Raw genomic sequence first — 14,482 nt, forward strand, 5'->3', positions numbered from 1 at the left:
TGGAAATGATTTAGTAGGAGTCTTACTTCCTGGAACATACAAAAATACCATACACGGCACCGAATGGGATGGGTAGAGAACGCCTTCATATCTCCTATTTTTATGCATTAAATAAAGAATAAAGCCAATATAAGTATAGCATTCCATTGGAATTCCATCTTAGTCGGGGTAGCGAAGCGCACCGGGTTCAGCTAGTGAAGTATATATATTCTTGATCAGAATAAAATTCGATATAACCATGTCCGTCTGTGTTTTGAAATCAAGATACGATTGTACAGAGGTTTCTATTACTCCTAGGACGTTTGGTATTGAATATGGGTTATATCGCTCCTCATTTTGATATAGCCCCCATAGAACGGTTTTAGTCCCATTATCCCATCGAAATGGCTGAAAATTGTATTTAGTCTTTTAGTCAGAAATTTGTCGGTATAGGTCCACGCCTTCATATAGCCCCCATAGAACGGTACCTTCCGATTGTCGGTATTTTGAAGGTTGTGGCCTCAATACCCCACCCAAATAGCTGAAATTTGTTATATAGACTTATATGGGGGTAAAAATTATTCCAGAAGAGAATTATCAGTACTGGCCTACGGCTTCATGAGACCTCCATAGAAGCGTACCTCCCGATTATCGATAATTTTAATGTTGTAGCCTCAATATCCTACGGAAATGTCTGATATTTGGCACTTAGCTTTCATTGGGGGTATACGACTTTGCACCTGAAATTTGTCAGTATAGGTTTACATCTTCATTAGCCCCCCTTGAACGGTACCTCCCGATTTTCGGTATTTTGAAGGTTTTAGCCTCATTATCTCATCGAAATGGCTGAAATCTGGTGTTTTGTCTTCGTTGAGGGTATAAAACTTTCCATCTCATATTTGTCGGTATAGGTTCACGCCTTCATTTAGCCCCCATAGAGCGGTACCGCCCGGTTTTCGATATTTTGAAGGTTTTAGCCTCATTATCCCACCGAAATGGCTGAAATTTGGTGTTTTGTCTTCGTTGAGGGTATACAACTTTCCATCAACAATTTGTCGGTATTGGCTCACGTCTTTGTATAGTCCCCGTAGGACAGTACATCCCGATTTTCGGTATTTTAAAGGTTGTGGCCTCAATATCCCACCGAAATGGTTCAAATTTGGTATTTTGTCTTCGTTGAGGGTATAAAACTTTCCATATGAAATTTGTTGGAATAGGTCAACGTCTTTATAAAGCCCACATAGAACGGTACCTCCCGATTTTCGGTATTTTGAAGATTGTGGCCTCAATATCCCACTTAAATTACTGAAATTTTGTACTTAGGTTTCGATGGGGGTATAAAAATTTCCACCTGAAATTTGGCGGTAAAGGTCCAAATCTTCATATTGCCCCCATAGTACGGTACCTCCCGATTTTCGGTATTTTGAAGGTTATGGACTCAACATCCCACCGAAATGGTTCAAATTTGGAATTTTGTCTTCGTTGAGGGTATAAAACTTTCCATCTGAAATTTGTTGGAGTAGGTCAACGTCTTTATAAAGCCCACTTAGAACGGTACCTCCCAATTTTCGGTAATTTGAAGATTGTGGGCTCAACATCCCACCGAAATGGTTGAAATTTGGTACTTAGTCTTAATTGGGGGCATGAAATTTCCCACCAATTTGTCGGTATAGGTCCAAGTCTTCATGTATCCCCATAGAACGGTACCTGCGGATTTTAGGTATTTTGACTATTTTAGTATTTAGTCTCCTTTTTCATTCATTCCTGCAAAGAATTGTCAGTAAAGGTCCACGTTTTCATATAGGCCCCGTAGAACGGAAACACCCGATTTTAAGAATTTTAAATTTTCAGCAACACCATTCAACCGAAATTGCTGAAATCTGGTTTCTGTTTAATAGTTTGTTTTGTTTTTGGGATAGGGTTAGTTATTAACATGGTAACTCTATTGCAATAGCTTCTGTTGGTCGGATGGTCTATCTAACTAGTATGTGTTGTTGTTGCTGTTTGTATTAATACCCAAACATTGGGTCATAATTAAATATTTCAAACACACGCGCTCACACACGGAACCACCACAACAAAAACTAAGTGCGAAAAGGTAGCCAAAAAACCGATAAGAAGAAATTTGTAAAAATGTCTTAATCAATTATTAGTAAGTAGCTCGCTCGTAGCCTAGCTGATGATCGTGAAAATTTGGAAAATGCCATAAATTGTATTTAAGAGAACAATACTCTGAGAGAGAATTGTTCTCACACTCTTATACGATCGTTGGTGATAAGGAATCGAGTGAATTGTTGTTTATTTTTTCAAAGGAATACCCAACAGAAACAAATAATTCGACATTCGTATCCATCGGATTGGGGTTTAGTTTGCTTTAAGCAATCGAAGAGCTAAGACGTTTTTTCTTTCTATTCGTTGATTCTCTTTCGTCGCAGTCTGAGGAGGACGTACAAGACGTACGGATTTGTATTATCGGTATCGGAAAATAAACTATCAACTAGTAGTGCGAAGCAGGCAACCAACCACCACAAAAACAGTAGCTGGTAGCCAGCCACTTGTTTCAGCAGCTGTACAATTGCTGATTTCAGTTAAACTGTTAAAATTATACCATGAATTGAAAACTGTTGTTGTTTTTTTATTTAACGATTATTAAAATTTTGAATTATAACCTGGCAATGATTGTTATCACAACCACCACATACACTTTCAATTCCACAAAGCTTAATCGGAACAAAAAGAAAAATAGTATTTAGAAAAATAAAACAAAATAACAAAAACATTGAAAAAAATTACTTACTTTAATCAGATCATAAAAAATTATCTCCCTCTCTGCCTCTCGAGTTGAGGACGGACTTTAATTGCGAATGCAAACCAACACTTTTTTAAATTCGGCACATGAACAATGGTCGGCTAGACCACCGCAAACGTGTTAAACGCATTAGTAACGTAAAAAAAAAACAAAAAAACCAAAATCACAAAAGGAAAGGTCCGAAAACAGATATTGTTTTGATATTGTCGAACGTGTGAAGTGTGCTAGAATCATATTTAACAGAACAACAAATGGGGTCTTGGTCAAAGGTTAATGCCCATCAAACCCCACTAACCCTTGGCAGTGAAAGTGAAATGAACAAGAAGAATTTTTTGAGTAAAGGGTACAAGCGAAACAATGCGATTTAAAAAAAAGAATAATAAACATATAATAAAATAAACAATTCCATGCTGTTGTTATTAAAAAAACATTTATTAAAAAAAACGACTTCAACATTATTGGTCTGTTCCCGTACTACACATTTCTACACATTTTTACTCCGATAACCGATTTTTCCTTTATGTTATCGAAAAAAATAGTAAAAATGTGTAGAAATGTGCAGTACTGGAACAAACCATATATTTCGATTAAAAAAAGTGACGTAAGAAACATGCATTAAGTACAAGCTTATGGATAATAAAAATTAAATTATTTTAACAACCCGGTGCATACATACATACTGTACTACTGAATGTTGTAAGTATTGCTATTCAAATTTTATTATTATTCATTACATACATACATAAATTCGTACATATGATATGCACTTTTTGAAATTTTTAATTAAAATCAAATTAACTTTGTATTTTTTTTAAATATTTGTATACCCTTTGCCTTTAGGCTAGGTTTAAGCACAGTTTGAACAGCTTCACTAGGAGACCAAAGAGCCATTGTGTTCATCCTAAAGTAGAAGAGAAAAGATAGAAAGTAAGAGTGGTATACAAATAAAGTTAGATGGAAAGAAATGTCGTCTTTATAGAAGACTTTAAGGTCGTCTATTAGTACGACTTTAAGGTCGTGTATTAAGACGACTTTAAGGTCGTCTATTAAGACGACTTTAAGGTCGTCTATTAAGACGATTTTAAGGTCGTCTATTAAGACGATTTTAAGGTCGTCTATTAAGACGACTTTAACCCACTTAGCGCCGAGATTTTTTTTTATAAAAAAATTAAAATTTTTTATGAAAATAATATTTTTGAGAATTTTTCAGAATTTTTTAAAAAAATAATAACATTTTTCTCTAAAACGTATAGTTTTCCTTCAATCGGGCCTTCTTTTAAAAGTGCCAAAAACATTGAAGGGTAATATTGGTGTATCCGTACATGCCAATCCCTTGGTTTTTGATTGAGAAAATACTCTTACTATATTCCTAACAAATCCCTGACTTTATATGATTCTAACATTTATGATTAAATTTTTATCGCATATTTAAATTTTTCATCAAAAGTCGAAAATTAAAAAAAGTCGATTTTTTGAATAGCTTGGGTTTTAGGCCAATTGCGTGGAAATGCGTAGATCAAATGAAGCGATATAAGCGTGAAATGACAGATAACAGACAATACTATAACAAAATGCAAAAAACCCCACAAAAATATTCGAAGAATCCAGAGTTTTACGTCAATTTTTGCAACCATTTTTTGTGGCGTTTAAACGACCAGTGGCTTTATCTGGGTTAAGGTAGTCTATTAAGGCGACTTTAATGTCGTCTATTAAGACGACTTTAAGGTCGTCTATTAAGACGACTTTAAGGTCGTCTATTAAGACGACTTTAAGGTTGTATATTAAGACGACTATTTATAAAGACGTCTATTAAAACAAAAATTTCGGAAACTTTAAGCGGATATCGAGAAATAGGGGTATATTAATAACTTATTTAGAAATATGTAATTGTTTGCAATCACAATCCAAGTTATTAAAAAACCGACGGTAAACTGTTGCACAAAACAAGTTCTGGTCAATTATTTCTTAAGTAGCAATACAAGTTCCGGTGTTTTAGAAGTTGTAAAAAGAAATTAGCAGCCTCTAATTTAGATAATTGATTCAAACTACTTTGTTTACAACTTAGCATTTACTTATATCACTATTTTTTTAAGTGGCCTGACCGAATGAGGGAATCAAAGGTTATGTTCATGAAGAAAATGCATGTGGTGTGGGCAAAATAAGTAAAAACACTTTCTTGTTCTAAAATTATCATACAAATGTCGTGAAGACACTAAAAGGACGGTCATATTACACTATGCAACACTGAAAATGCAAACAACTTCTAGTATGCATTTTTTTAAAGGACATATTGGGACTACAAAAACCCTAGTAGGGTTTTGTCCTGTCAGATCCAGTTCGGATTTTATGGCCTCCCCTAAACCGGGCTAAAACAACAGTTTATTGCATTTATCGGGCATTTATCTCAGAAACGATTAAGAACATGGCCTTGCTGTCTTTGACAATACTGTAGCCCTAAACTAGTAGAACTTTTGAACATCTCGGATATATATAGATATATTAGGATGTGTAAAGTATGGACCAAATCTGTCACTCCCATCAAGAGTTATCGTACGCACAATTTTTCCGAACATTTTTGAACTTTTGTGGGGGAGGTACCTGAAGGACAAAAATATTACGAAGGCCACATTTTGGACCGAATCGGTAGATCGGTTCGAGAGTTATCTTGCACTCCAACCACTACACACGGTGTCATAGGGGGTTTTTGTACGTTTTAGGCTATTTTCAGGAAGTATGGACGTGCCCCTGATGAAACTTGTACCATTGTATGGGGGTGCAGGGAATACAATTTGTTGCAACAAAAATCAAAGCGATTCGAGAGCTGGTCCTAAAGTGAACTTTTGCGAAATTTTGTGTGGGAGGTTCCCGAAGGAGTGCACCGATTGAGTCCATATTGGAACCTCATCTATGACTGGTAGAAATTACGTACGAATTACTTGTTTCGTTGAGAGAATTAAGGAGATTTTGGAGGCCACCTAAAGAGCTCGCTACTATCATGGTGTCATCAGCATATCGTATATTGTTAATGAATTGCCCATGTATTTTTATTCCAATCCTCTTTCCTTCTACACACCAGGGATGGAAAATTCAGTACAATAGTACTTTTTTCAGTACCATTTCACTATAAAAAGTACCGAAGTACCCCCGTGGCCAATTCAGTACCATTTCCATACTCTAGTCTAGAAAAATGTTACATGGAACTAAAAATGCAAAATTCAAGTTACAATTTTTAGAAATTTTAAAAATCTGGATATATGTTGGGAGTATACCAAAATATGAACCTATATTGATAATTTTCTTCGTGGAGTTCTTCCACCCTTTGAGAATCCGAAATATCAAGATACAGTCACAACGGTAGGCTAATCATTTAAAATACTTCACATCGTGCGGTATCAAAGTACATTCCAATATGAAATCTGCAATACAGTCTGACTTTCGTTTTGATTACTGACGAAAAACAAAGTTTTTACGGCCACCAAAAAATTTTTTTGGACCATCTGTCACGAATTATTTAACAAATAATTTGTTCAGAGTTCAATATAAACAAGCCTCTACGACAGCGATCGAAACGATAGTCGGACCACTATAGTTTGCCAGCTCTAGGCTATTTAAAACGTGCATCTATACCCACATTCTCTATAGGAATATTTTATATCCTTATCGAATACAAAGTATCTAATTTCAGAAATTCGGAAGGGATAAACTTAAACTTTTAAAATACCGTTCTATAGGGGCTATATCAGAACGTGGACCAGCACTGACAAATTTCTGGGGGAGAGTTTTGTAGCCCCAACGAAGACTAAATACCAAATTTCAACAATTTTGGTATGATAATGTAGCTCAAACCTTCAAAATACCGAAAATCGGGAGGTACCGTTGTATGGGAGCTATATCAAAACGTGAACCGATAGAGTCCATTTTCAATACCAAAGTTCCAGGAGTAATTGAAGCTTCTGTATCAAATAAAAAAGCTCCATATTAAATATTGAGAACTGTATCTGAAATTCAACAGACACGGACCTGGACGGACTTGATTAAATACTTTATAGGGTCTCCGACGAATGTTTCGATGTGTTACAAACGGAATGACAAAGTTAATTATACCCTCCAGTATACCGTTTTGCAACATTCCTCATATTACATGTATATAAGCCTTTGTTGTTGTTTTTTTACTGAATAAAAAAAATATTTTTTTTAAAAAAAAAAAATAAAAAAGTACCTTTACAGTGAAAAAAGTACCATTTTAGTACTGTTTGAAATTTTTAATTTTCCATCCCTGCTACACACTCTCGAAAAATCTGTTCCGCATATATATTAAATAATAATGGTGAGAGTATACACCCCTGTCGAACACCTTTGGATATTGTTATTTCATCGGATGTTTCACCGGATACTTCTACTGATGCTGTCTGGTTCCAGTAAAGATTTTTTATGCATCTTAGTTCTTTGGGTTCAATACCTATTGATGTTAGAATTTCAACCAGTTTGTCGTGTCGAACTGTGTCAAATGCCTTTTCGTAGTCTACGAAACAAATAAATATGTCTTTTTGGACATCGCGACACTTCTGGATGAGCACTTGAACACCAAGCAGTGCTTCCCGGGTTCCCATTCCCTCCTTAAATCCAAATTGGGTTTCTCCCATTGCTGCTTCACATTTAGTGTATATTCTTTTGTGGATTATACGTAGAAAAATTTTTAAGGCGTGACTCATTAGACTAATTATTCTATAATCGTTGCAATTTCTGGCGTTTGCTTTCTTTGGTATGGGAACAAATGTAGATTTCAGCCAATCTCGTGGATATTGTCCTGTGTCGTATATATCGTTGAAGAGTTTCACAAACAGTTGTATATTATTTTCATCGATTAATTTGAGCAATTCAGCGGGAATTTCGTCTGGTCCAACAGCTTTTCTGTCCTTCAGGGTTTTTATTGCATAGACGACTTCTTCTTTCGTAATAGGATTTTCGCTTTCAAGGGAATTTTCATTGCGATTATAGTCTGATCTATAAATAATTTTGATATGTATTCCTTCCATACTTGCTTTTGTTTTGAGATTTCAAAAACGGGTTGGTTGTTATCGTCAAAGAGTATATTTGGCGGTTTTCTTCTGTATATTCCGGCTGTTTCTTTCAGCTTTTTGTGCAAATTAAAGTCGTCGTGGAGTGTTTGCAGGGCTTCAATTTCTTCACATTTACGTTTGATTTGTTCATTTTTAGCGATGCGCGTTGCGATTCTTATTTCTTTATTGACTTCCCAATATCTTTCAAAGTTTACGTTTTTGAATTTTTTCCTTTCTAATCGAAGTTCTCTGATCTCATCAGTCATCCACTCTTCATATTTTGGGGCTGGATCCTTTTTTAAAGTATTTCTCATAGTATTTTTGATAATATCCTTAACATCATTCCATACAGTTTCTATACCCGTGGGGATTTCCATGTATATAATCTTCTTGCATGGAGTTGAAATAGTGTATTTGATATTATAAAGTTGTGTTCTTGGCAGAACTGTACAAGTCTATCTCCCCTTTCGTTTCTCTCCCCCAATCCATGCTTTCCTGTGACGCCAGTTACATGTTCATTGCCAACTTTGGCATTGAAATCACCCTGTATGATGGTTAATTCGTGGGGTTTTGTCATTTTCAAAAGTTTTCCTATTTCGTCGTAAAATTTTTCAACTTCATCTGAACTTCCATCACATTTGGGCGCATAGACTTGAATTATATTCATGTTTATTGGTTTTCCATTTATTTTTACCAACATTGTTCTTTCAGACATTGGGACATATCCAGCTTCGCAATTAGCTATATGATTCTTCATTATAATACCCACGCCTTTTCTATGTACACCGTTTAGGTTTCCGGAGTGGTATACTTTTGTGTTCTCAAATCTAAAATCACCAGAGTCTGTCCACCAAGTTTCGCTGACTCCAAGTATGTCCATGTTTAATCTATTCATTTCACATACAGCATTGTTGAGTTTTCCAGTTTCATATAGGCTTCTTACATTCCATGTTCCAATATTTAGTTTTTGTTTTGTTTTACCTCCGGGGATTCTTAGCACCCTCCTTTCGCCGGAGACTGAGGGCCATTCATTCTGCGATGTGTTATTCATTTGTATGATTTTCAAGGAAAATTACTTCAGTGGTTTCCCGTTTCCTTCTGAAGGGTTTAAAGTTTTCCATCTACATATTCAGCCGCTCCAATGGAGTACAGACGCCGTTTGCTGCCGCTTATTGTAAGACAGACGCAGCTACCTGTTGGTCCGCGGGACGTATTTGATTTCCGTCCTACCACCCATATCTGGGAAGCATTCCCCTATCCGCCACCTGGGGACGCGCCCAATAGGGGTTACAGGTTCCCCGAATGGGACTCCTTCGTACAGTTATCCTTTTTGTTACCATGCTATTATTGTATTTTTCACTGTTCTCTGGATAACGTCCAAATTCTTCGGAAACTGGACTTGCATCTATAAAGGGTAAGTTACCTGGACAGTTAAAAAATGCAGCGTTTCGTGCAGTCCATTCCACATTCAGGGCATGTGTAGGATATTGTGCTACCAACTGAGGCGGCTGCATCATCCGGTACTTAATTGGGCAAAAACCACTTATATCCCGTTTTCACTTAGCGCAAACGAGAGCGCAAACGCCAAATAAATCCTCATAAATAAGGTTAACCCAGAAATAAGCTCTAATGCTAACTACGTTTTGCGTTTGCCTTGGCAGCTGGCGTTCTTCAGCTGCGATAGATGTGGGTGGATAATCTCGTTGATGTACTCGTAAAGGTTCTTGTTTGGACCTTTGGACTTTTCAAACACGGCTGGATACTTCCTTGCACTTTACTCCATACTACTTATCTTTGTCCTCAAATAGCTTAATATTTGACGGTAGCGGACTGTTCTGTCGCAGGGCTGTTTCGGATTTAGTCCTCTACTAATATATGCAAATATGGCGGATAATGCTGTGGTGGTACTATGCATTTTCGGAATCAATGCTGATGTTGGGTGTCTTAAAATTTGCTACAGGGGAAGGAGGGAAATCGGTCTGAACGATACGCCTCCTCTGGCTTTCTTGCCTGACTTCAGTAGGATGACCACCCTGCTAACATTCCACACGCTTCTGGTACAATTTGGGTGGCTAACGATAAATTGAGGATACTTGTCAGATACTCCACTCTGCAATTGCTTAAGCATTGCCATTGAGATTCCGTGGGGATCCATCCATTCTAATTGGTCACCGTAGAATTTTTGAGAACTCTCGGGTCATTATCATTCTAATCAGGACCAAGTGAAAATTGTTAACTATTCTTGAGGAGATGCTGAAAAGTGTAGCCCAATATAGTTCATTTTCGAAATTGATTTAAGTTTAAAAGGAGTATTATGACTATTATTTTAGTAGGTAACCGTAGGGGTTTTTAGAGATTGCGGGTCATTATCTCAGGAAGCAAGGCCTTGCCCACAAACAAATATTTCGTTGTAATCCGTACCGGAAAGATCAACATCGGTGAAAACGATCGTCGAACAGCCTTTAAACCCCACTTAAGCGAAAATTTTTAATGTTGGCAAGGGAGGTACCCGAAAGACTTACCTGATGAAATATGTCTTCTTCCTTTTCTTTTGCCAGAAATGTTACGATTGCGAAATGGTTCGGCCAAATTCAAATTTCAATTCGTAAATTATAGTCACAATATGTCATTTTACAGCGTTTGGGTCATTGTAACACTTGCCCACGAAAAAATATATCCTAAGCAGGACACCAAGGGGTAACACCGGCAAAAATTCCAAAACGATTCTCGAACTGCACTAATCAACTTTTTTGAATTATTGTTCGAGAGGTAACCGAACGAGCTGGAACTTTATGTTGGGAAAACACTTTGTATCAAAATACTTTGCTTTAAATTGTTTCAACAAACATATTCTTCTTTGAAAAATATTGTGTATTGTAATTTGAAAATGTCAAATATTTTTTTCATTCTATCGATTCTATTGCTTGTCGTCTAGTAGTGTTGTTCTGAATTTCAATTTGTCAATTGTTTTTGTTCCTTAATAAATTTTGTATAAAATTGAATATCTTTGTGTTCCGCTTAATTGGCAAATATATAAGGGGAAAATCTTTCCGAAAAGAAGAAAGAAGACACATATTCCCAAGAGGTTATGGGCCCAGAACGTTGTGGTCAATATTAAGCGGAATTGGATTGTGTGGTTAACGCAAGAACATAGAAAACAATTAAAATGGCGTCGTCTCCAATGTTCCAGATTGAGAAGCTAGATGAACACAATTATGAGACATGGTCAGTGCAGATGCGCAGTGTTCCCATTCACTCGGGATGCTGGAAACATGTAAATGGTGATCTAAAGAAAGTTTCGAGTTGGACTGCCGAACAAAAGCAAGCATGGGACGATGTTGATGAAAAGGCTCTTGCTTCTTTGACTCTTTGTGTGAAGCCTTCCCAACTGAACTACATCAAAAATTGCAGTACGTCAAATGATGCCTGGGAAAAGCTTAAAGATGTGTATAAGCCTAGTGGACCTATGCAAAAAGTGTCCTTGTATAAGAAGCTGTTAAATGTCAACATGAAGGACAGCAAAAATATGTCTGAATATTTGAACAAATTCTCTAGCATTTCAGATCAACTGGCAGAAGCTGGGATTCAAATCCAGGAGGAACTTTTGGTAATAATCCTATTGTCAAGTTTGGAAAAGGATTATGAAAATTTTGTAATAGCCATGGAAACAAGGGACAATCTTCCTACCCTTATAGTGTTAAAACAGAAATTATTGGAAGAATGGGATCGGCGAGAACAAGGTACGAGTGGAAATATATCATCAAATCAGCAAGCATTTGGGGCTGTTGGTGTAAAAGGAAAAAGGAATGATGGTAAGAAAAATGATCAAAAGAAAGAAAAAGGTGCATGTTTTATTTGTGGCAAAAAGGGTCACTACGCTAACAAGTGCAAGTTCAAAGATGGTGGACACAAATCGTTCACAGTGATCGCTGTTGCTGCCGGAGCGCAAACAGAAAATAATTCAACGCAATGGTGTGTTGACAGTGGGGCAACAAGCCATATGTGTTCCTTGAAGAATTATTTTACAAGTCTTGAAGATTCGGATGAAACCATAATGTTAGCCGACAAGAAAGTCATCAAAGCCAAAGGAAAAGGTTTCGTCGAATTGCGAGTAAAAGGATTAAATATTAAGCTGAAGAATGTCATTTACTGTCCAGAATTGAATGGAAACTTTATTTCCGTTAACAAGATGGTTGAAAATGGATGTTCCGTGAAATTTTTCAAAGATGGTGCTATGATTACGGATGAAGGCCGTATATTATTGCGAGCTGCCAGGGAAAATGGTTTGTTCGTTTTCGATGCTCAACCTGTAAGTAACCAAATTTGTTCGATTAACACTTCCGATAGTTTATGGCATAGAAGATTTGGACACCTAAATTACCAGAGTCTGAAAGAATTATGCTCAAAGAATTTGGTCAAAGGTATGACATTCAATTCCCACTGTAGCGACAAATGTGATGTGTGTATGACTGGAGAAATACACGTTGCATCGTTTCCCAAACAATCGGAGAGAAGATCAAAGGACTTGCTTGAAGTGATTCATTCGGACGTATGTGGTCCGATGAGAGTTGATTCAGTTGGTGGATCAAAGTACTTCGTGACATTTATTGATGATAAATCCCGTAGGATATTCACATATTTCATGAAGAACAAGTCCGAAGTTTTCGAGAAGTTTAAAGCATTTAAGACCATGGTGGAGTTGCAAACGGGTTGCAAAATTAAAGCTTTGAGAAGCGATAATGGTGGAGAATACCTTAGCAACGAATTTAACAAGTATCTTGAAACCAATGGTATTAAAAGGCAATTAACTGTCCCCTACACCCCACAACAAAATGGTGTAGCGGAAAGAGCAAATCGCACATTAGTTGAAATGGGACGTTGCCTTCTTATTGAATCAGGACTCGATCAAAATGTGTGGGCTGAAGCGGTTGCTACTGCAACATATCTAAGAAATAGAAGTCCATCAAAAAGTTTGGAAAACACTACTCCAATGGAGGTATGGTCTGGTCGGAAACCAAATGTTAATCATTTGAGAGTTTTTGGTTCTAAAGCTGTTGCGCTGAACAAAAGGGCAACTTGGAAGTTTCAAGAAAAAGGCGAGAGAATGGTCATGGTTGGATATTCATTAGTATCTAAAGCTTATAGGCTCTACGATTACAAATCTAAGAGAGTTGTGGAAAGACGAGACGTTATCTTTGATGAAGATAAAACATTAGAAAAATCTCAAGAGCAAGTGCCAGAAATGTATTTTTATGTGCCATCGGAAAACTTAGAAACCCAGGAATCTGTCGAAGGAGAAATAGAGGAGACTAATGAAGAAATCGATGAGGAACAGTCAAGTTCGGATGACAGTTTTCAAGAAACAGAAGAATTTCTCGGATTTACTTCTTCAGATGATCAAGAAAATCCTGAACCTACAGATGCCCGAAGAGGATGAGGTAGACCTAAGATTATTCGAAATGGTAGACCTGGTCGTCCCCGAAAAGAATACAACTTACTGAATAATGTGGTGGAGGATAGTATTCCTAAAACATACAAAGAAGCAATATCCAGTAAATTATGTGCCAAGTGGAAGCAAGCCATGGAGAATGAGATGCTATCGCATCATCAAAAGAATACGTGGACAATGCAGGATCTTCCGCCTGGATGTAAGCCAATCAATTGCAAATGGTTTTTCGCATCAAAGGAAGCTGTATATTTAAGCCGATTACTACGCGAACTTGGATTTCTGAACGAAGAAACTGTTACTATCAACGTTGACAATCAGGGAGCTTTGCAGTTGGCATCCAACCCGGTTCATCATAAAAGGACAAAGCATGTGGACATCAAGTATCATCATATCCGGGATCTAATAAAATCAAATACAATAAAATTGGTTTATTGTCCAACAGATGATATGGTTGCCGACATATTTACAAAGAACCTAGCGAAATCGAAACATCAGAAATTTGTCAATTTAATCAATTTGAAGTAACTCAAAATGTAAAGAATATGCATGTTGTGGTGGAGTGTTGGGAAAACACTTTGTATCAAAATACTTTGCTTTAAATTGTTTCAACAAACATATTCTTCTTTGAAAAATATTGTGTATTGTAATTTGAAAATGTCAAATATTTTTTTCATTCTATCGATTCTATTGCTTGTCGTCTAGTAGTGTTGTTCTGAATTTCAATTTGTCAATTGTTTTTGTTCCTTAATAAATTTTGTATAAAATTGAATATCTTTGTGTTCCGCTTAATTGGCAAATATATAAGGGGAAAATCTTTCCGAAAAGAAGAAAGAAGACACATATTCCCAAGACTTTACAGTCCATTTCTGAACTGGATGTTTAGAAGAAATATTACGATTTGCAAAGTTTGTACAAAAGCAAAATCCCACCGAAAAATATCTGGTTAATCGGACAACCAGACGGACGTTTATAGCTAGAACAAGAAAAACTGAAATAAAAACAAATAAATTTAATAACACAAAATTTAATACAATAATTTGTTAATCTGATCTGTTAAAAAAAAAAAACAACACACAAACAAAAAAGATTAAAAATTATGTATTTTTTGTTTTCATTGCAAGATTCTCTTATAAAAATTATTTCAGCAGCCACTTGAGTCTGTAGGAAAAAGTTTTTTTTCAACGT

The 14,482-nt window shown here is 36.4% G+C and overlaps 1 protein-coding gene across 1 annotated transcript in view; it reads left to right on the plus strand.

The window, feature by feature from the left end:
- The first annotated feature begins 2,435 nt into the window (after positions 1-2,435).
- The window catches only part of LOC141395363 (ATP-binding cassette sub-family G member 1), a 72,710-nt gene continuing 60,663 nt past the window's right edge, over positions 2,436-14,482 (plus strand). Inside the window, exons 1-2 of the mRNA XM_073971052.1 lie at positions 2,436-2,454; positions 3,386-3,484. The gene's annotated coding sequence lies outside the window, so the exon portion shown is untranslated. The remainder of the gene's footprint in view (positions 2,455-3,385; positions 3,485-14,482) is intronic.

The sequence above is a fragment of the Musca autumnalis genome, unplaced genomic scaffold (assembly GCF_047663935.1).
Source record: "Musca autumnalis isolate F117 unplaced genomic scaffold, ASM4766393v1 scaffold_2, whole genome shotgun sequence".
NCBI classification, from domain to species: domain Eukaryota; kingdom Metazoa; phylum Arthropoda; class Insecta; order Diptera; family Muscidae; genus Musca; species Musca autumnalis.